The sequence below is a fragment of the Canis lupus genome, chromosome 8, assembly GCF_048164855.1.
Source record: "Canis lupus baileyi chromosome 8, mCanLup2.hap1, whole genome shotgun sequence".
Lineage (NCBI taxonomy): Eukaryota > Metazoa > Chordata > Mammalia > Carnivora > Canidae > Canis > Canis lupus.
Genome location: NC_132845.1, coordinates 45529001 through 45549836, shown reverse-complemented (window position 1 = coordinate 45549836; position 20836 = coordinate 45529001). Strand labels below are relative to the sequence as shown.

Genomic DNA, 20836 nt, shown 5'->3' with positions numbered 1-20836 from the left:
ACTTTGATTCGGGCCAGACCCAACAACTCTCCAGCTGCACTGCAGGGCCCACTACGCAGGCCTACTTCACAGAGGCCTGAACTCCACGTAATCAATCCTCGATTCAGAGGCGCTGCCTTTTTGCATTCTCAATAGCTCTCGCGGGACAGAAGTTACGCCTTGACTGCTCTTCACCGCTTGCTTTGCAAACACCTGCGTCTCGCGGGTGGCTTAAAGGGCTACGAGTCAGACTCAGGACAAAATCCTTGCGGGGCGAACACGGACGCCCAGCCTGCCGAGACCGCACGCAAGCCCTTGCACCGCTTCCCTTCTAAGGGGCCTCGCGCACACACGCGTCGCTAGGGCCGGCGGAGCGAGCTCGGCTTGGAGCCCCCGACAGGCAGCGGCTTCGTCTTTCAGGCACCCAAACAGGCAAGGCGGCGCGGGAAGGCACGTTTTTCAAACCCTACCGACCGCTTCGTCCTCTCTGCACTGCACACTGCCTCCAACTTTGCCAGAACGGGAGGCAGAGCCGGTAGGGGGATGGACGAGGGGAGGGATAAATGGGGGTGGAAGGGGATGGATGGGATGGAGACGGGTGGATGGGGGAAGAATGGGGGATGGATGGGGTGGAAGGGGGAAGGATGGGGGATGGAGGGGGCTGGATGGGAGAAGGATGGGGGATGAGGGGGCTGGATGGGAGGATAGGGGATGAGGGGGCTGGATGGGGGGTGGACGGGGGAAGCATGGGGGATAGATGGGGTGAATGGGTGATGGAGGGGGGATGGAGGGGGGTGGATGGGGGATGGAAGGGGATGGATGGGATGGAGACGGGTGGATGGGGGAAGGATGGGGGATGGAGGGGGCTGGATGGGGGATGGATGGGGGATGGAGGGGGCTGGATGGGGGATGGAGGGAGGGTGGATGGGGAAAGATGGGGGATGGAGGGGGCTGGATGGGGGATGGAGGGGGATGAGGGGGCTGGATGGGGGGATGGAGGGGGGTGGACGGGGGAAGCATGGGGGATAGATGGGGTGGATGGGTGATGGAGGGGGGATGGAGGGGGGTGGATGGGGGAAGGATGGGGGATGGAGGGGGCTGGATGGGGGATGGAGGGGGCTGGATGGGGGATGGAGGGAGGGTGGATGGGGGAAGGATGGGGGATGGAGGGGGCTGGATGGGAGAAGGATGGGGGATGAGGGGGCTGGATGGGGGGATGGAGGGGGGTGGACGGGGAAGAATGGGGGATAGATGGGGTGGATGGGTGGTGGAGGGGGGTGGGTGAGGGGATGGAAGGGGGTGGGTGGGGGGATGGATGCGGGGGCGGATGGTCGGGGGCAGACAGCAATCTCAGAGGCGGAGGTAGGCACGGACTTCACCGTGGGCCTTAAAAGCGAGGGCGGAAGGGCCCCGTCGGCGAGGGCTGGAGCCACGTGCGCGCCAGCCCCGCCCCAGCCGCGCCCCAGCCGCGCCCCAGCCGCGCCCCAGCCGCGCCGTCGGACCCCCGGCCAGAGCAGGGCCCGCTTCGCCTCGCCTCGCCCCCCACCGCCCTCTGTCTGTCCCGGCCCCGCCGGCCCCCGCTTGGCCCGCCCAGCCGCGCCCCCGACGCGGTACTTACGCGGAAGTTGGAATCCCCGGGCCGCCGCCGAGTCCCTCGGGAGGCGCGACCCCGCCCCTCGCCCGCCCGCCCCGGCGGGGCGCACGCCGCCGCCCCCCGCCCGCCCCCTCGGGAAGCGCCGCGGACCGTGCAGCCGCCCGCCGCGGGCATCTCCTCCGCCAGTGGGAGCCCCGGGGCCGCTCCGCTCCGCCCCGCCCCGCCGCCGCCGCCGCCGCCGCCGCGACCGCGACCACGACCGCCAAGCTCGCGCGGCGTCCCCGGGTCACTGCGGCCCGGCCCTGCAGAGGCGCGCGGCCCGCGCAACCGCCGACCCGGCCAACCGCCGCTCGCGCGGGGCTCCCGCCGGCGCCAACGTACCTCGGGCGGCGCTCGCCCGCCGCCTCCCGCCACGACAGCCCCGCCGACGGCAATCGCCGCGCACAATGAGGCTCCAGCCAGCGCGCGCCGAGGTGAGTCTGCCCGCGCCCGCCCCCCGCCGGAGGCGCAGCCAATGACCGTGCGAACGTGCGGCGGCGCAGCCAATCAGGGGCGCCCGGGCGGGGTGGGCGGGGCTGGGAGGGGGCCGCGGCCGGAGGTGTGGAAGTCGGCTGCGGGGTGCCGGCAGCTCGCTCCCCGCCATAGCCGCCGGGGCGGGGGCGGGGCCTGAGGAGGGGGCGGGGCCTGAGAAGGGGGCGGGGCCGGGCTGCTGCTCCGCGGAGCTCGTGCGACGCTGTTGGCGTTACCAGGGCAACCTTGTTTGCAAAAACCCATTTGAATGTTCACACTCTGGCCTTTAGCATTTTATTTACCGGGATTGCGGAGTTGGGGGGGGCCGCTCCTTAAATTGTGCGAGCCGGGCAGGCGGGCCAGGCCCACCCAGTGGCATTTTCTGGAGTTTCCTGCAGTTTGTCCTGGGAACCTGCCCCTCTCCCACCCCCCATCCCCCACCCACCATGCACCCCCCCGCCCCCAGGCTGCATTGGGTTTCCTGAGGCGGTTAATGGCCCTCGGTGGGATTGCTGTGCGTCCAGGCAGTCCTGAGTGCCCTCTCTCTGTGCTCGAGGCTGACCCAACGAACAAGGGTCAGTTGTGCGGTAAAGCCCTTCTGGTCGCCAAGAGAGAGCTGCCCTGCCTTGGAACAGTCACTGGCCACGAGAAAAAGGAGAGGAGGCCTGACATTCCAGCAGGCTGGGTCATGAGCACAATAAAGTACCCAGTGGGTTCCCAAAACCAGGTCCAGGGATTCTGGAAGGGGGGGAGGGTGTCCGCAAAGTCAATACTATTTTTTTTTAATAGACGTTATTTGTCCCCCTTACCCCCCCCTTTTTTTTTTTTTCCCATTTTCGTTCCAGTGGTCTCAGGTGTGTTCAGTGGATTTTTCTAGAAATTTCTGGAAAAGTGTTAGGTGCTATTGCAACATCTACAAAGGCAGAAACAGACACGAGAATCCGATGATCTGAGGTCAAACACTAAGGAAATGGGCGAAAAATGCAAACCAGCGCCAATCCTTGCACAACTGTTTTTGTTTTGGAAAAATGATTTTCAATATAGTTGAAGAGTATACATAGGGTTGCTGAGAAAAAAAGAGAGGGTATGGGAGGCAAGTGAATTGGAGCCAGATAAAGAATTTGGACTTAATTCAAAGAGTGAGAAGTAGCCTTTAGAAATGTCATGTCCATTTAGGGTAATAGTATAATTGTGTGCCTTTTTTTTTTTTATTTTAAAGTAAGCTGTATGCACAACATGGGACGTGAACTCACGACCTTGAGATCAAGAGTTACATGCTCTACAGGCTGAGTCCACTGGGCTTCCGACTTATAAAACTGTGACACGACAACTGAGCATTGTTTTAAGCCACTAAATTTGTAGTGATTGGTTACGGGGACAATAGAAAATTAATACTAGCATTCTTTCTCATACCCCTCTCAGCAATCCCAGGGCCACGGCTAGAATCCTGGGAGCTGCGTTTCCCAGATGCCCCATGGCCACTGCTCTGTATTTATTGTCATTTTGCCAAGTAGGACAACGCTTTCTGAGTTTTGGAAAGTAGAAGAAAGACAAATTGCCATTCTGTATATTTTGCTTGGGCTTTGGCTCTCTTCCCTGCCAGTCCCTGCTTCAGTGATATAAGGCAGCTGTGACAATCAAATGTGTTTTTTTCTGAACTTTTTTGGCAGCAACAGCATCAGCTTCCCTACTCCTTGGAACATAGAAGCTGTGGCTCAAATAAAACCAATGTAACAGTCACCCCTCTGGCCCTTCCAAAGGCTTTTTTCCTCCTAAAGAATTTTAAGCACCAAATTCTCTGCACAAAATAACATTATGCTTGACATTTCTGCAGTGGTTTCTATTTTCTTGATTGTACTCTAAGCTATACCTCAGTTTCCTTATCTGTAAAGTGGAAATTACCAATACAAGAAATATAGTAAAAAGTTACCTCTTAGAAAAAGGGGGGGGGGAAGCAACCGTTTAGAATTGTTGCATGGATTAAATTACATGGATTAAATCCATGTAAAGCCTATAATAAAGCATTTAACACACAGTAGGTGCTCAATGAATGTTTATCACTATTTTTTTGTGGAGAGCTATTCATGTGATTACTAAATGGGCACTACTAAAAACCAGTTTTTTTTGCCTTTTTCCTAACCTATCTGTCAACATTCCTACCTTAACATACACGTTGGGGTACCTGGATGGTTCAGTTGGTGGAGAGTGCTTCTCAATGTCTAAGTTGTCGATTTGAGCCTCACTGGGTGTAGAGCCTACATAATTAAGAAAAAAATATTTAAAAAACATACAAATTGTTACTACTTTATCTACTGGAGAATTTTAGCAGCCATAAAATACAACGTCTGAAGTCAATATTATAAGGGTGCTGGGGTGGCTAAGTTGGTTAAATATCTGAATATCCGACTGGTAATTTTAGCTCAGGTCATGATCTCAGGGTGGTGAACTCAAGCCCTACATCAGGGGCTATGCTCAGGGGGAGTCTGCTTGAGATTCTTTTCTCCCTGTGCCCCTCCCCTTGTGTGCATTGTGCATGCTCTTTCTCATTCTCTTTCTAAAATAAATATATCTTAAAAAAAAAAAAAAAGAAGTCAGGATTATATATGGTTCTCAATACTGTAGACTGAAGAACATTTCTGGAGTTAGACAATTTATTATTATCTTGAAGTTTTTTTTGTTTTTTTGTTTTTAGTATGATTATTGTGATGGTTAAAATTTATGTGTCTACTTGGCAAGGCTGTGTGCTCAGTTGTTTGATCAAATACCATTCTAGATTTTGTTGTGAATATATTTTGTAGATTTAATGATAGCTACAAATCAGTTGACTTTAGATAAAGCCAATATGTAAAGATGAAATTTGTGTTGAGATACAAGGGGAGGGAAGGAGCTGTATAAAAGCAGGGTTTGTGTACTATTGAAGTTAAGGTGATATTAATGCAAAATAGATTGTAATAGGTTTAAGAGTCTATAATCTCCCAGGGTAACTAGTAAGACAATAACGTTTAACATGTTCAGAGAAAAGGAAATGAGAATGGAAAAAAAAGGTACACTATAAAAAAATCATGTAAACAGAAGAAGGCAGGATTGGAGATACTGAAGAATGACAAGAAAAAAAGAGAGAAATAGCAAATGGAGAACAATAAGATTTTCCTTATCAGTAGCTACTTTAAATGTAAATGGATTAAACTCTCTAAAGGTAGAGATAGATTGGGGCACCTGGGTGGCTGAGTCCGTTCAGTGTCCAACTCTTGTTTTCAGCTCAGGTCATGATCTCAGGGTTGTGAGATTAAGCCCCACATTGGGCTCTATGATCAGCAGGGAGTCTGCTCAGACTCTCTATCTTCCCTCGGCTCCCCCCCCCCCCCCCCCCCGCTCAGTCTCTCTAAATAAATAAGTAAAATCTTAGGGGAAAAAAAAGTAGAGCTAGTTTGACAGAATAGATTAAAAAACAACCATTACCATGACCCCATTATATGCTAAGAGACTCAGCTGAGATCTAAAGACACAAGTAGATTGAAAATAGGTAATTCCAGGCAAACAGCAACCAAAAGAGCATGTGGGGTGGCTATACCAATATTAGACAAAATAGATTTATAGTCAAGAACTGTTTCAAGAGACAGAGAAGGATATTAAATATTAATAAAAAGATCGGTCCATCCAGTCATAAACATATTCACTCACAAGGGAGAAATAGACAATTCTGCAACAGTCACGGGAGATGCCACTTTCAACAATGGTTAGAACAACTGAAAGAAGGTCAGTAAGGAAATAGAGGGCTTGAACAACAGTATAAATTAACCAGACCTAACAGACCTGTGAAGGATATCCCATATCAAAACAGGAAAATGATCACCTTCACATGCACACGGAACAGTTCTCCAGGACAGACCAGATGTTAGGCCACAATACAAGTCTTAGAAACATTGAAAAAGATTGAAATCACAAAAGGATCTCCTCTGGCCACAGTGAAATAAAACTAGAAATCAGTAATAGAAGGAAAACCAGAAAAGCACCCGTGTATGTACAACTTAACCAACATGTTCTTAAACAACCAATGGGCCAAAGAGGAAATCAGAAAATACTTTGACATGAGTGAAAATGAAAACACAATAACCAAAACTTAGGGGTTGCGGGGAGAGGGAGAGGGGAGTTGCAGAGAAAACAGGGTTCTGAGAAAAATCTAGAGATCTAAATGCCTATGTGAGAAGAAAGATCTCAAATAAATAACCAAACTTTACACCTTAAGGAACTGGAAAAAGTTCCTAAACTAAAACCAAAAGCTAGGGATCCCTGGGTGGCTCAGCGGTTTAGCGCCTGCCTTCGGCCCAGGGCGTCATCCTGGGGTCCTGGGATCGAGTCCCACATTGGGCTCCCTGCGTGGAGCTTGCTTCTCCCTCTGCCAGTGTCTCTGCTTCTCTCTTTCTTTCTGTGTCTCTCATAAATAAATAAAATCTTAAAAAAAAAAAAAGCCACCAGAAGGAAGAAATAATAACAATCGGAGCAGAGATAGATGAAATACAGAGCAGAAAATAGAATCAATACAAGGCTATTAGGACCACAGAATTTTCCTACACTTGTGCTTTCCTACTGACTTCACAGACAACAAATCATACATAATCCAAGTCTAATCTTGATAAAGGATGATCCATTTAGCAACTAAAATGGAAAGAGCTTAGATATGTTTAGGATGCATTCAGCCTGCCAATTCTGAAATTATTCCATTCCTGTCAAAGTTCTCATTTTAGGGCATTCACCACAGATGGGTATCAGAGTTGGGGAGGGTGCTGTGATTAAAAGATGCCCACAAAGATGTTTAGGAACGTAAGGTGTCTTTGATGCCACAAAGATGCCACAAAGATGTTTAGGAACGTAAGGTGTCTTTGATGGCAAAGTTTATGGAAACATCCACAGGCTAATAACTGTGCAAACAGGCAACGATACTAGGTGTTGGTTCCCTGGACATCCTCCATGGTTGTGTGACTATTGATGATAAAGCCGCACTAGAATGTGGACTCTGTGAAGCTTTTCTTTTTCCCTCTCCTGATTTGAGAGAGTCTTTATAGCATTATGGCCCTCCCTAGGAGGAAGACTGACTGTTACATGTCTGCCTGTTTACCATTTACTTCTCCTGTCTCTGATCTGCAGTGTGTTTGATGGGAAATCTTTACAGCAGAACCCAAAACATCAAAAAAAAAAAAAAAAAAAAAAAAAAAGAACCCAAAACATTTATGTTATTTTATGCTTGTCAGTTGGTAACTAGCACAAACCTACTCAGAACATTCCTAACCATTTATTCAAGGGGATCAAGGGGATCAAGGTTAATCTCTAAGGTGCTTATTATATCAGAAGTAGGCTTCAGAACTTAAATATGTTTCTGCATAGATTATTACAAGTGTTGTACTAAGTGAGACTTTAATATTTGTTTCTATGGTATGAATTTCAAGTTTGATTCATTCACTTTTTTTTTTTACTTTTATTTTATTTGTTTTTTATTTTTTTATTTTTAAAGATTTTATTTATTCAAGAGAGACACAGAGCGAGAGAGAGGCAGAGACACAGGCAGAGGGAAAAGCAGGCTCCATGCAGGGAGCCCAGTGTGGGACTTGATCCCCAGACTCAGGATCATGTCCTGGGCCAAAGGCAGACGCTTAACCGCTGAGCCACCCAAGCGTCCCATTTTTTTACTTTTAAAATCAACTTTATGAACATAAAAATAACATAAAATACACATTTTAAATTACAGTGAGTTCTGAGAAATGTAACCACCACCATTGTCAAGAATATTCTCCTCCCCAAAATTCCCTTGTATCCTTTGCAGTCACCCCCAAACTCTGATTCCCCATCCCAGGAAACCCCTGATTTGCTTTCAATCAAAATATATTCATTGTTCCTATTCTAGAACTTCATATACATGGAATTACATGGTGTATACTCTTTTATATCTTTCATTCAGCATAATTTTTAAAAAAGATTTTATTTATTAATGAAAGATACGGAGAGAGGCAGAGACACAGGCAGAGGGAGAAGCAGGCTCCCTGCAGGGAGCCAGATGCGGAACTCAATCCCAGGACCTTGGGATCATGACCTGAGCCAAAAGCAGACACTCAACCACTGAGCCACCTAGGTGCCCCCAGCATAATATTTTTGAGATTCATCTATGTGCTGTGTGTTTAATACTTTTTTTTTTCTGTTTTAATGGGGAATAGCATTTTATTGTATGGATGAACTGCACTTTGTTTATCCATTTACCTGCTGATAGGCATTTGAGTTGTTTCCAGTTTTATCTATTATGAATAAAGTTGCTCTGAACATTTGTGTTTAAGTCTTTCAGGGAATATGTTTTTTTTCTTTTTCCTACCTGGGAGTGGAACTGCTAAATATATATAATAAATATACATTAACTTTAAAGGTCAGCAAAAGTTTTTCTCTAAGGGCCAAAAAGTAAATATTTTAGGCTTTGTGGTTCATATGATCTCTGTTACGACTGCTCAAGTCAGCTATTGTAGTGTGAAAGCAGCTATAGGCAGTACATAATTGAATGAGCATGGCTGTGTTCCAATAAAATTTTATTTACAAAAATGGGTAGTGGGTCAGATATGGTCAGTCATCCATAGTTCACCGAATGCAGGCAATCAAGGTTACAAAGATACACTCCTATGTTTTCTTTTATTTTTTATTTTTATTTTTTCTTTATTTATTTATGATAGTCACACACAGAGAGAGAGAGAGGCAGAGACACAGGCAGAGGGAGAAGCAGGCTCCATGCACCGGGAGCCCGACGTGGGATTCGATCCTGGGTCTCCAGGATCGCGCCCTGGGCCAAAGGCAGGCGCCAAACCGCTGCACCACCCAGGGATCCCCTATGTTTTCTTTTAGACATTTTATAGCTATAGCTTTATTAAAAAAGATTTTATTTTATTTATTTATGAGAGATACAGAGAGGCAGAGACATAGGCAGAAGGAGAAGCAGGCTCCCTGCAGGGAGCGCGATGAGGGACTCCATCCCAGCATCATGCCCTGAGCCAAAGGCAGATGCTCAACCACTAAGCCACCCAGGCACCCCATAGCTATAGTTTTTATATTTAGTTCTAGATCAGTTTTCCATTAATTTTTGTAGATGGTGTGAGGTTAGGATCAAGGGTCATTCTTTTGTTCATACTGTTTTTTCTTGTTTTAGTAACATTTGTTGAAAACACTATTCCCTCATTGAATTACTCTGCACCTTTATCAAATGCAATTGACCATATGTATATGGATCTGTTTCTGGACTCCCTATGTGTACCTATGGATTTATATATTTATCCTCATGCCAGCATCCTATGGTTTTGATTACTATGGCCTTATAATAGGTCTCAAATTTAGAGGGTATAAATCCTCCAAGTTTGTTTTTCTTTTTCAAAACCACTTGCCTATCCTGGGTCCTTCTCATTTTCATAAAAATATAAAATCCACTTGTTACTTTATATAAAAAAAGAAGTACACTGATTTTGATTTTGACTATATTGAATACATAGACAAATACGGGAGAATTGACATCTTAAAAGTACTGAATCAGCCCGGCTAGCTCAGTCGGTAGAGCATGAGACTCTTAAAAGTACTGAATCTTTCAATCCATAAATAGTTAATACTTTGACAAGTACTGTCTATCATGTGTATGTATAATTTTTATTAAAAATAGTAATAGTAATCTTCTGAGTGCTGGGATTGTAGAATACTTTTGTTCTTTTTACTTTTCCGTCTCAAAAATATTATTTTAAAAATATTTAGCTAGACCAAAAAAGATACTAATTTTGGTTATGCAACAGCTCAATTTAATTTGAATGATTCAGAGACAAGTAACTATATTAGAAAAAGAGAGAATAATTGTTTCTGTCTTTCTAACTAAAATAGAAGATTCATTACCACAAGAAAAAATTATTTGATGGTGTGTCCTTAGCAACTAAACTTTAAAAATACCATTGAAAATGCGGTATTGTCTATTCATCTACATCATAAAAGCACCTTCATCCGAATAGCTTTTTTGTACACTGTGAATTTATAATTCTTTTGAAAACAAAAAGAAATAATGTATTTCTAAATTTCCCCACAGAAAAGCCAAGAAAAAAGACCAACCTAGTGGCAACTGACTCTCCCAGTGTTCATTGTATATATTACTTCCCACTGCAAGAAACCAGAGCTTCTTGGAGAAATAGTTGATTCCAGGTCTATGCAGGAAAGTACAAGTTACCTGGAACATCTGATATTCATGAGGAAGGGAATTAAATTTTACCACTTAAATGGAAGAATATTCTAGAATGTGTAGACATGTTTTGTTTTGTTTTGTTTCTTTTTGTTTGTCTGTTTGAGAGAAAAAGGGAGAGAGGTGGAGGTGGAGGGGCAGAAGGAGAGAGAATCCTAAGCAGGCTCCACACCCAAGCACAGAGCCAGAGCCAACACGGGGCTTGATCTCGCAACTCTGACTGAGATCATTCATTACCTGAGCTGAAATCAAGAGTCAAAGGCTTGACCACCTGAGTCACCCAGGTGCCCCTGGAGGCATATTTTAAAACTACCCCAAGTACATGATATGATTTTGATTTTTTAAAAGTACCCAGTTATTATTCATATACATCCTTATGAAATGCAAAGCATATAGCATTCTATACAATCAACATTGAAATCCCTTCTTCTTTTTTTATTTTTAAGGATTTTTATTTATTTATTCATAAGAGACTCAGAGAGAGAGGCAGAGACATAGGCAGAAGGAGTAGCAGGCTCCCTGCGGGGTACCCAAAGTGGGACTTGATCCCAGAACCTCGGGATCACAACCTGAGCCAAAGGCAGACCACTGAGCCACCCAGGTGCCCCTGAGATCCCTTACTCACAACTGAGCTTAACCACATCCCTACTCTAACCTTCTTAACATGCTTTCCAGACTTTTTCCTATTTACATGCACACACTTCTATACATAAACACAAATTTAGAGTTTTTATTATTGCATGAATGGGCTCATCTTACCTTTTATTAATCAAGATATAATATGTTCTTTCCACATCAGTGTAGAGCTAGTTCATTCTTAAAACCTGTACTGTGTACTGTTGTGTTGACATAATTTACTTAATCAATTGCTAATCAGAGGACATGAAATGATGCCCTCCTTTTTTTCTCATATAATCAATATCTTTTCAGTCTTGCCCTCCTAGTTCTAGAAATTAAGGACATATGAGTGAAAAAAGTCTTCAGCTAAATGCTCTCTGTATGTCAGATTTTGACAGTAATTGCCAAATGATGGATTCATGGGAAGTTGCTCAAAAAGGGAAGTGTTCTAAAAGGGAAGTTGTTCCAGGAAGACAGATTTTTATCTGTTTTGCAGATTTTATTTGTTTTGCAAGTAACAGGAAAAAATCCAAAGTTGGGAGGCCTGGGTGGCTCAGCAGTTAAGCATCTGCCTTTGGCTCGGGATGAGGTCCCAGGGTCATGGGATCGAGTCCCACATCAGGCTCCCTGCATGGAGCCTGCTTCTCCCTCTGCCTGTGTCTCTGTCTCTCTGTCTGTCTCTCTCTCTCCCTGTGTGTCTCCATGAATAAGTAAAATCTTTGAAAAAAAAATCCAAAGTACCCAAAATCTAGAAAAAGTTAGCCATCACAAAATAGTGTTCCTGTAACTGAACCAAATGAGAACCTCCTTGACCCCCACTGCCTCCTGTTGCTCAGTACACCAATAATAATTGACAACTGAGCTTTTGAAGTGAAGAAAGGTCATTTATTGGCGTGGTATCACCCAAGAGAATGGGAGTAAATGCTTAAAAGTCCCAAACTCCCCCATAGTTTGCAAGTGAGAGTTTTTAAGGGCATAATTTGGGGCATGGATCTCCTGAGAAGGTAAATGCTATTGATGAGAAGCTCCTGAAATCCTGTTAGTAGATATTACTTAATAACTTTTGGTACCACTTTATCTGGTCGCAGGAAGGTGTGTTCCATCACAGGAGACCTGGAATCTGACAAATAGCTTTGGTTTTTTTAGGTTAAAAATGTCAAAGTGGTACACTGTGCTGATGCTATCTTTAGGGTGGTGCTGATGAGCTACTTATAAGTGGGTAAGCTGCCTAAAGGGCTTTGATAGGCCTGAGCTCGTGGGGTTGCATTCCTACATGTTCTTTGAATATGCAAGCATTCCTATCTGCTGAACCTAGCCCTACAAGTTCCTTGGCAGGCCCTGCCGAGCCTGGGGACAGTGTGACCTTGCGTGTTGATTCCTTCATCTGCTCTGACCACATGGATGCCAGCTTCGCTTCCTTTCACTTCCCCAGTGCAGTGACTCAGATCCTGCCAATCCAGAGTGACTCCAAAATGTGGGGTGGAAACACAAGGTCATTCAGTGCTAACAACTTCCGCGGATTGTGTTTGCTCCACTGCAGTTAAAAAAGGAACAATAGGGATGCCCATTTGGGGGCACAGGCACCGGGATGAGGGGGAGATGCGAGGCCTGCGGTGGCCACCCCTCCATCCCACCGCCAGGGACCTGCGGTGGCAGGTCGCAGTTGGGCCGCCAGGGACACACGTGGTCGTCAGTGGCAGGGAACGTGGACCAGAGACTCAGGAACGCAGAGTGGTAGGGGAGCGCGGGCCTGGGCCGCCAGCTGGCCACCTCTATCAGGCTAATGACCCCCATCCCAGACCGTGTGGGTGAGACCTTCCAGCAGCAGGTGCACAGACCACATGGCAGCAGGAGCTGGAACCGTTGGTGGCCGCAGGTGGTGGCCGAAGGCAGCGCCCTGGGCCTGTGGGCAGGGCTGCCCCCCTTGGGAGCCTCTGCTGGCTGATTACAGAAGGTCTGTGCCCGAAAGAGGATAAAGTGGCTCTCCTGTCCCCCATCCCCAGCCTTTTATTTTTTTATTTTATTTTTTTAAAATATTTATTCCACCTTATTTATTTACTTACTTACTTACTTATTTACTTATTTACTTATTTATGAGAGGCAGAGACACAGGCAGAGGGAGCAGCAGGCTCCATGCAGGGAGTTCGACTTGGGACTTGATTCTGGTTCTCCAGGATCAGGCCCTGGGCTGAAGGCAGGTGCTAAACCCCTTGGGATGGGCTGCCCCATCCCCAGCCTTTTAAAAGAAAGTTTCTGCTACCTCTAGGCCTTGTTAGGTGACCTCTAGAAGCGACGTCAGGTGTTACACACCTCTGTGTTCACGCCTAGGTTAGAGGACGTGAAGCCAAAGGGTGCGAGGAAAAAGAAAGGAAGCTTCTATGTCAGGCCGGCTGTATTCAGGAAATGCTATCACATTAAAGCCATTGTTCTGTGTGTAATATTTTATTCCTCACCTTGTACAGTTGACAGTGCTTAGTACTTTTTCTTAAATTATCTTTTCTATTTAGACGCCCAGAACTGCCTGATATATGTTAAGGCTGAAGTTTGTACAATAATTCATTACGTAAATTTTTTTGGTTCAAATGTATAATATGAAAATGAAACTTCACTAAAAGGGAGGCAAGAAGCTAGACAGGAGAGCTCATCCCCTAACTGGACAAAAGGAGGGTTGGTCAACCTGATGCACCGCAAGCCAATAAAAAAGCCAAACTGTCGCTGAGCTTTGGCAGTGTAGAAAGCTGTTTATTGGTGTGGTGCCACCCAGAAGAAGGATTTAGTGAAGGAAGTCCTGATTTTAAAGGCACAGTTTAGGGCAATGGTCTCCTGAGTCCCATGTTGATAGGAGGCCCACAAAGTCATGTTAGTAGATGTTACTTAGTAACTCCTGGTGCCACTTCATCTGGTCACAAAAAGGTCTGTTCTATCTCAAGAGGCTTGGAATCTGGGGGCACCTGGGTGGCTCAGTCTGTTTTGCATCCCACACTTGATTTTGGCCCACGTCATGATCTCAGGGTCATGAAACCGAGCCCCAAGTCGCGCTCTGCATTCTGTGCAGAGTCTGCTTAAGGTTCTCTCCCCATCTGTCTGCCCCTCCCCACCCTTCCTGCACTTTCTATCTCTCTCTCTCTCAAAATAAAAATTTAAAAAATAATAAAGGAAAAGAAACTTGGAATCTGAAAAATATCTTTGCCCATTAGGTTAGAAATTTCATTAGGGGGGGGATCCCTGGGTGGCTCAGCGGTTTAGTGCCTGCCTTCGGCCCAGGGCATGATCCTGAAGTCCCGGGATCGAGTCCTGCATCGGGCTCCCTGCATGGAGCCTGCTTCTCCTTTGTGTCTCTGCCTCTCTCGCTCTCTCCGTGTCTCTCATGAATAAATAAATAAAATCTTTGAAAAAAAAAAGAAATTTTATTAGGTACATGTGGTGATTATATCTTTAGGGTAGTGCCAGTTAATTACCTACACATGGGTAAACTAGTGGGGTTGCATTCCTTCATGTTTCCTTGAATCCTAAGCAAGCATGCCTGCCTCATGAACCTAGGCCTGCTAGTTCATTCAGTAGCCTCCAGTGTTCATTCTTTCATCTGAATTAACAAGATGGATGTTGGCTTCAGTACCACTCTGGGTCGATTACTGGAGGGGAAGAATTGTCAATAGGAAAGACTCATCAATTAGAAGCCCCAACAGGAAAAGACGTGATTGCCTCTCCTATATAAGCAATAGACTGTCACAGCCACTCAGCCAATGAGAATCTGTCCTCACCCTGAATTCTTGCTTTTCTCCAGTGGACTTTCTTCAAAACAATCCCTCCCAATTCCCCGTTCTTCTCCAGGGAATAATGTTCTTCTCCTTTTTTGGCTCAGATTTGCCCATGGTTTTGCTGTAGCATGCATGTCCTGGATTGCAATTCTTTGCTATTCCTGAGTAAACCTATTTTGCTGTTGAAATCACTGGCTAGGGCTTTCTTTTCTTTTTTCTTTCTTTTCTTTTCTTTTTTTTTTTTTTTTTGTTGTTGTTGTTGTTGTTGTTAAGGTTAACAATAAGAAATACCGCTTGTTTGTTTTGGAATGGCCAAACCACTTCCTTAAGTACACATTGTTTGGGCACTAGTTTGGTGGAGAAGACAGACGAAGCAAATATAAAGGCCTCTATGCAAGTGTATTTATACTTAGGATTAACCATTATCCCTCTGGTTCAAACATTATGCTCTGCATTGCTGTGTGTGTAACAGCGCCTGTAATGGACAAGCAAGTCCTAGTTTACAGCATCTAGTCTTTGTGGATGTTAAAGAGGTTGGCAGTTTATGACTAGAATATAGATGTTAGGCTAATACATTTTGTATGCTTTGTGTTAAAGTTCCTAGGAAAGACTGTCTCCTGAGAATTTGAGCATTTATAGCCTACTTAGAGCCACACTCCATTGGAGTCTATGTCAAGGGTGGGTGATGGCCCAACAAGACCTATGAAATGACCTGGAGACTGCAATGAAGACATACATGTATTGGGGGAACTTAGGTACCAGGAGTATCTGACTGGAAAAAACATCTGCTGCTGAGATCTACATGTAGCAAGTTTTATAGTGTAGCAATTAGCCTTGTTAGTTATCTGTAGCCTTTTCCCTTCTTGCATGGCCAGCATTCCAGTGAGATCAAGGCCTGCCATCTGGGCATTCTTTGTTTCAAAGGAGATGCTCTGGGTTAGCCACCCCCAGAGCCCCTGACCTTGAAAGCTGAATGACACTTTCTTCTACATATTCTGTTTGATGGGAATATAGACAGCACAGGATCCATACATTCTCAAGATAGCGATTAACAGGGGCATTCAGGGTGTGCTTGTGCAAATCAGCCATCTAACATGTACCACACACTGGGTTGGTGGGGGGGAGAGAGAAGAATAAAGGGTTCTAGCTCAGAACCTAAAGGATACTTTCAGATTACGTAGAAGATGCTTTTAGATTATAAAGGTTGCTATATGTGTGCGATTTACTCAGGACTGCTCTCTATATAGTGGACAAACGTAGTCCTTGTGTGAAACAGCTAGTCTGTGTAGATGTTTTGCAGTGTCCAATGCCATATGTTTAAAGTAGAAGTAGTGAAAAAAAAAAAAAATAAAATAAAAAATAAAAAATAAAGTAGAAGTAGTGAACTATCAATATGTACGTATCTTTGTGCTAAAATTCATAGGAAATATTGCCTTTTAGAAATTTAATTGCTAAACTACCTCTGTGAGTAGTATACTACTGTCTATACCTGTTTAGTAGTTTTGAGGAGGAAAAGAAATACAAAAAGTGATATGCTAATACGTCCATATTTGGATAGTTTCAGACAAATCTGTATTTGGATGTTATGTGCATCTTATTTTGCTGTGTACCTAGTGGTGTATAATAGACAAATGAGTCCTCATTTTATGCTATCTAGTCTCTAGATGTAAAGAGGTCACCAAAATATGGCAAAGTAGACTTAGAAAAACTAGCACATTTTGTACGGTTTGTGTTGAAATGTACAGGGAAACCTATTTTCTGTAAATGACTTTTGGATATGAATTTATTCAACCACCTCTAAGCTTGTACTTGTCCACTGAATTGTGGTGGAGAGAAGGAAGTCAGGAAGGAATTTCAAGGCCCAAATGGTCACATTTAGAAGATACCTCAGCTGTAACCATTGCTCAGTGCGTGCACTTTTATTTAACGGTACTGTATATATGTAGTGTATAAGTCAGTCCTTATTTGAAATAGCGAGTCTTTCTGGATGTTTAGAAGTGTTTGATCTAAAATTAGAAATGATAGAATAATGTTCTGTAAATAGCTTTTTTTAAAAATTTACTTTATTTGTTAGGTAGGCTTCATGTTAGGTGTACAGCCCAATGCAGGGCTTGAACTCACAGCCTTGAGGTCAAGATCTGAGCCAAAATCAAGAGTCAGACACTTAACCAACTGAACCACCAAAGGAGCTCCTTTAAATAGCTTTTCCCCTCCTATAAATAGCTTTTGAAAATTGGTGGGAATGGGACGCCTGGGTGGCTCAGCGTTTGAGGGTCTGCCTTGGGCTCAGGTTCGTGATCCCGGGGTCCTGGAATCGAGTTCTGCATCAGGCTCCCTGCAGGGAGCCTACTTCTCCCTCTTCCTGCGTCTCTGCCTCTCTCTGTGTGTCTCTTATGAATAAGTAAATAAAATCTTTAAAAAAAAAAAAAGGAAAAGAAAATTGGTGGGAATATTATATGATTCCACTTATATGAAGTATTTAGAATAATCAAATTCATAGAGATAGAAGGTAGAATGGTGGTTATGAGGGGCTGGAGGGAACTGTGCTAATGGAAATTCTTGTTGACTGGGTACAGCATTTCAGTTTGGGATGGTAAAAAGTTCCGGAGATGATGCTGGTGATGGTTGCATGAGAATGTGAATTCACTTTATGCCACTGGACTGGAGATTTTAAAATGTTTATGTGATCAATTATTTTAAAGATTTTATTTTTAAGTAATGTGTATACACAGTGTGGGGCTCAAACTTACAACCCTGAGATCAAGAGTTGCATGTTCCACTGGCTGAACCAGCCAGGCTCTCCCCACTCCCTTTTTTTTTTTTAAGACATGGTAAATTTAATGTTATGTATATTTTACTACAATAAGCAGTGTTTTTTTATTTTCTTTTAAAGATTTCATTTATTTATTTGACACAGAGAGAGCTCACAGTTGAGAGGTGGGGGAGAGGCAGGAGAAGCAGACTCCCCGCTGAGCAGGGAAGCAGACATGGGTCTCTATCCTAGGACCCCGAGATCATGACCTGAGCTGAAGTCAGATGCTTAAGTGTCTGAGCCACACAGGTGCTTTGCAATAAGCAGTTTTTAAAAATTGATGAGAGATATATCATCTCTTGCAAATGGGATTGTCAAACTATCTCTGTGAACAGTAGATTCTTGGGGCTTGTGTTTTGGGTTGAGGGTCTTGGGAGAGAAGAAATTGCAAGATGTGTTTTGCTGGCATATACCAGAAGATTTCATGTAACACACTGCCCAGTGTGTAACATACATTCCATTTAACTTTGCTGTAGTGTGTGTACATCCAGGATTATCTTCTTCAAGGGCCTGGAAACCATCTCTGAAAAGCAACCATCAAGGGTGGTAGCCCATATGTATCAGAAAACCCTCCAACTCTCTCTCTCTGTTCGTTTCCTTTACTTTCATGCAGAATGCTTCTCTTATGACACTTCTGGTCACCAAATTTTTTTCTTTTTTTTTTTTTTTTTTTGGTCACCAAATTGTGGGGTTTCCCACACACCAAGTAATTCTGTAACACCAGTTAGGTGTCCTATAGTTCAACTCAATTCTGACACTGTCTACCTGGAGTTAGCATTAGATCCCATAGGTTAAGGGTTCAGTCCTATGAGACCGCCTCTGAGTTAAGATGCCAACTGTAAGTGACAGGTCCCCAGGTTACCCACAACTCCTGTGTGAGTTGGCCACAAATCGGAGGTTTCTATGACCTCCTCTCTCTTAGGTTCCAGTATTTGCCAGAATAGCTCCCAAAATTCAGGGAAGCATTTTCAGTAATGCTTGGTTTTCAGCAGTTTCAGTGACCAGTAGTCAACCACTGTAGGGAAGCAGATGATCCTTCTTCTCAGGGATCCTCAGAAGGTCAGTAGTAGCATAAGGGCACATCACAATGCCAACAGTCATCCCCCTTACTTCATCTCCTCATGTAGGCATTTTATCCCCTCATGTCATCCAAGAAAAAGGGCAAATACAGTACATTAAGGTATTTTGAGAGAGAGACCACATTCACGTAACTTTTATTACAGTTACTGGTATAATTGTCCTATGTTATTATTAGTTATTGTTGTTCATCTCTTACTGTGCCTAATATATAAATTAAACTTTATCATAAGTGTGTATGTGTATAGGAAAAAGCATAATATATTTAGGGTTTGATACTATCTGAGTTTCAGGCATCCAGTGGGGGGGTCTCAGAATATATATCCTGCAGGTAAGGGGGGGGATTACTGTACTTATGTTTACCAGTTTATTGAAGGATACGATAAATGATACAGTTGAATAGCTGGGTGAAGAAATACATAGGACCAGATCTGGGAGGGTCCCAAGAGCAGGAGCTTTTGCCTCCATGAGTTGGGTTGCGTTACCCTCCCTGTATATGGATATGTTTGCCAATCTGGAAGTTCCCCAAAGTCCCCACTATTGGGATTTCAAGGAGGCTGTCTCACATAGGCATGATCAATGATTAACTCCATTTCCTCTGTTGGATAGGGAATAGGGCTGAGACTTCCAATCTTCTGCTCTTGGCTTCATCTTTCTGGTGACCAGCCCCCAAGCAAGAGCCCTCCAGGAGGCCACCCAGAGTCACTTAGGAATTTACAAGGGTTTTAGAAGCTCTGTGTCAGGGACAGAGTTAAAGACAAATATTAGAACAGGAGATGTTCCTAGTGCTCTTATCACTTAGGAAACGAAAGGATTTCAGGAGCTCAGTACCAGGAACTGGGGGCAGAGACCAATATATATATTTTCTATGATCTCACACCATATCTCCCAGCTTCTGTGGGAGGGTAGGAGCCTAGCTTCAGTGGGCGCCTACCAAGTTGCAAAACTACCTTCTGTCATAAATGCTCGAAATAAGTTTATTTTTCCTCTGGATAAAGCCAATTAGCACACCCAGATGGCCACCTCATTTACCAGGTGAATCTAGGATGGACTATGTGTGACAAATGGTGCTGTCAGGTCCTCTTACTTGAGCATAATTATCACTTATCTTTAGAACATGTAAGTCATGGGTTGTATCTGGTTGGTGTGAGAAGTGTTGCCAGGAAGACAGGGTGAGATTTCTTCCTGTCTTTTTAGACTCTCCGTGGATTGTCTGTGATGAGCATCACATCTTGGGTTAATCCGTATTCAGTCATAAAGCTGTTTTCTTTCTCAAAAACTTTTGGTGGAGAGGATTTCTGGGTTGGGAGGAGATTTTATTTGTAATTCTGTTTCCCCAACAGAGACCACCATAAAGTTAGTAACCTAACAGATTTTATTCACTTTGTGTTGTTAGGGGTCCATAGAAAGATGGTCTTCTGAAATGGTTTTGGGAATGGTATTATAAAACCACATCGTGTTCAGTGGGTCGTTTTTGGAGAAAAGGAATCAAAGGATTCCGGGCTATAACGTCCCTAATCAGAAGTCACCTTCAGATATAACCATTGTCACAGTAGTGTAGTTGATTCTACACTGCTGTGTACACAGTGGGCAGACTTAAGTCCCTATTTGAAACATATTAGCTCTTCTAGATGGTTGGAAGTACATAAAGTACGTTAAAAGCAGAGGTAGCGAAATAACACATTTTATAAATATCCTTTTGTTAAAATTCACACAAAGTGGTATATTTTGGAAATGGAACGGTCAGACTACCTCTCTGAGCAGAACACATTGTGTTCGTGCTGGTTCGGGGAAGAGGGAAGAGAAGGAAGTGCCAAGGGCTCAATGCCAATCTGCTTATAGTTAGACAAGAGGAACCGTCATCCTTGTGTGTTCTGTGCATTCTGTTTTAATTTGTGGTGTATATAGTATATGTAAAGGATCAACACGTTCAAATTTTACAATGCCTAGTCTTTTTTAGCTGTTAAAGAAAGTAAGTGACGAAAGTGGAGTCACCAAATTGGATTTTTGGTTCATCCACCCCTTGGTGTTAGATGAGTTTCTGAACTTGAGTCATTGCAGTGGTAGGAGAGGGCGAAAAGGAAGGGGGCCGAGAGGGGCCCTTTGCTACTGTCTCCACACCTGGAGGACAGTTTGGGATTATGTCCATAGTTCTGCATGTGAATTTTTTATAAGGTGCCTCTGTTTACTGGGGACAAAGCTCAGTCTTTATTTTGCAACTTCGAAGCTTTTTGGATGTCTTGAGGTGA

General features: G+C 44.3%; 2 protein-coding genes across 5 annotated transcripts in view; one reads left to right on the top strand and one right to left on the bottom strand.

Annotated features, from left to right (window-relative positions):
• The window catches only part of ATF7IP2 (activating transcription factor 7 interacting protein 2), a 55124-nt gene extending 53043 nt beyond the window's left edge, over positions 1-2081 (bottom strand). For 2 of the 4 annotated variants that reach the window (XM_072835763.1, XM_072835767.1), the window contains exon 1: positions 1598-1717. The gene's annotated coding sequence lies outside the window, so the exon portion shown is untranslated. The other 2 variants (XM_072835764.1, XM_072835766.1) reach the window with 2 other exon arrangements.
• Positions 285-20836, top strand: part of GRIN2A (glutamate ionotropic receptor NMDA type subunit 2A) — a 546601-nt gene continuing 526049 nt past the window's right edge. The window contains exon 1 of the mRNA XM_072835762.1: positions 285-514. The gene's annotated coding sequence lies outside the window, so the exon portion shown is untranslated. The remainder of the gene's footprint in view (positions 515-20836) is intronic.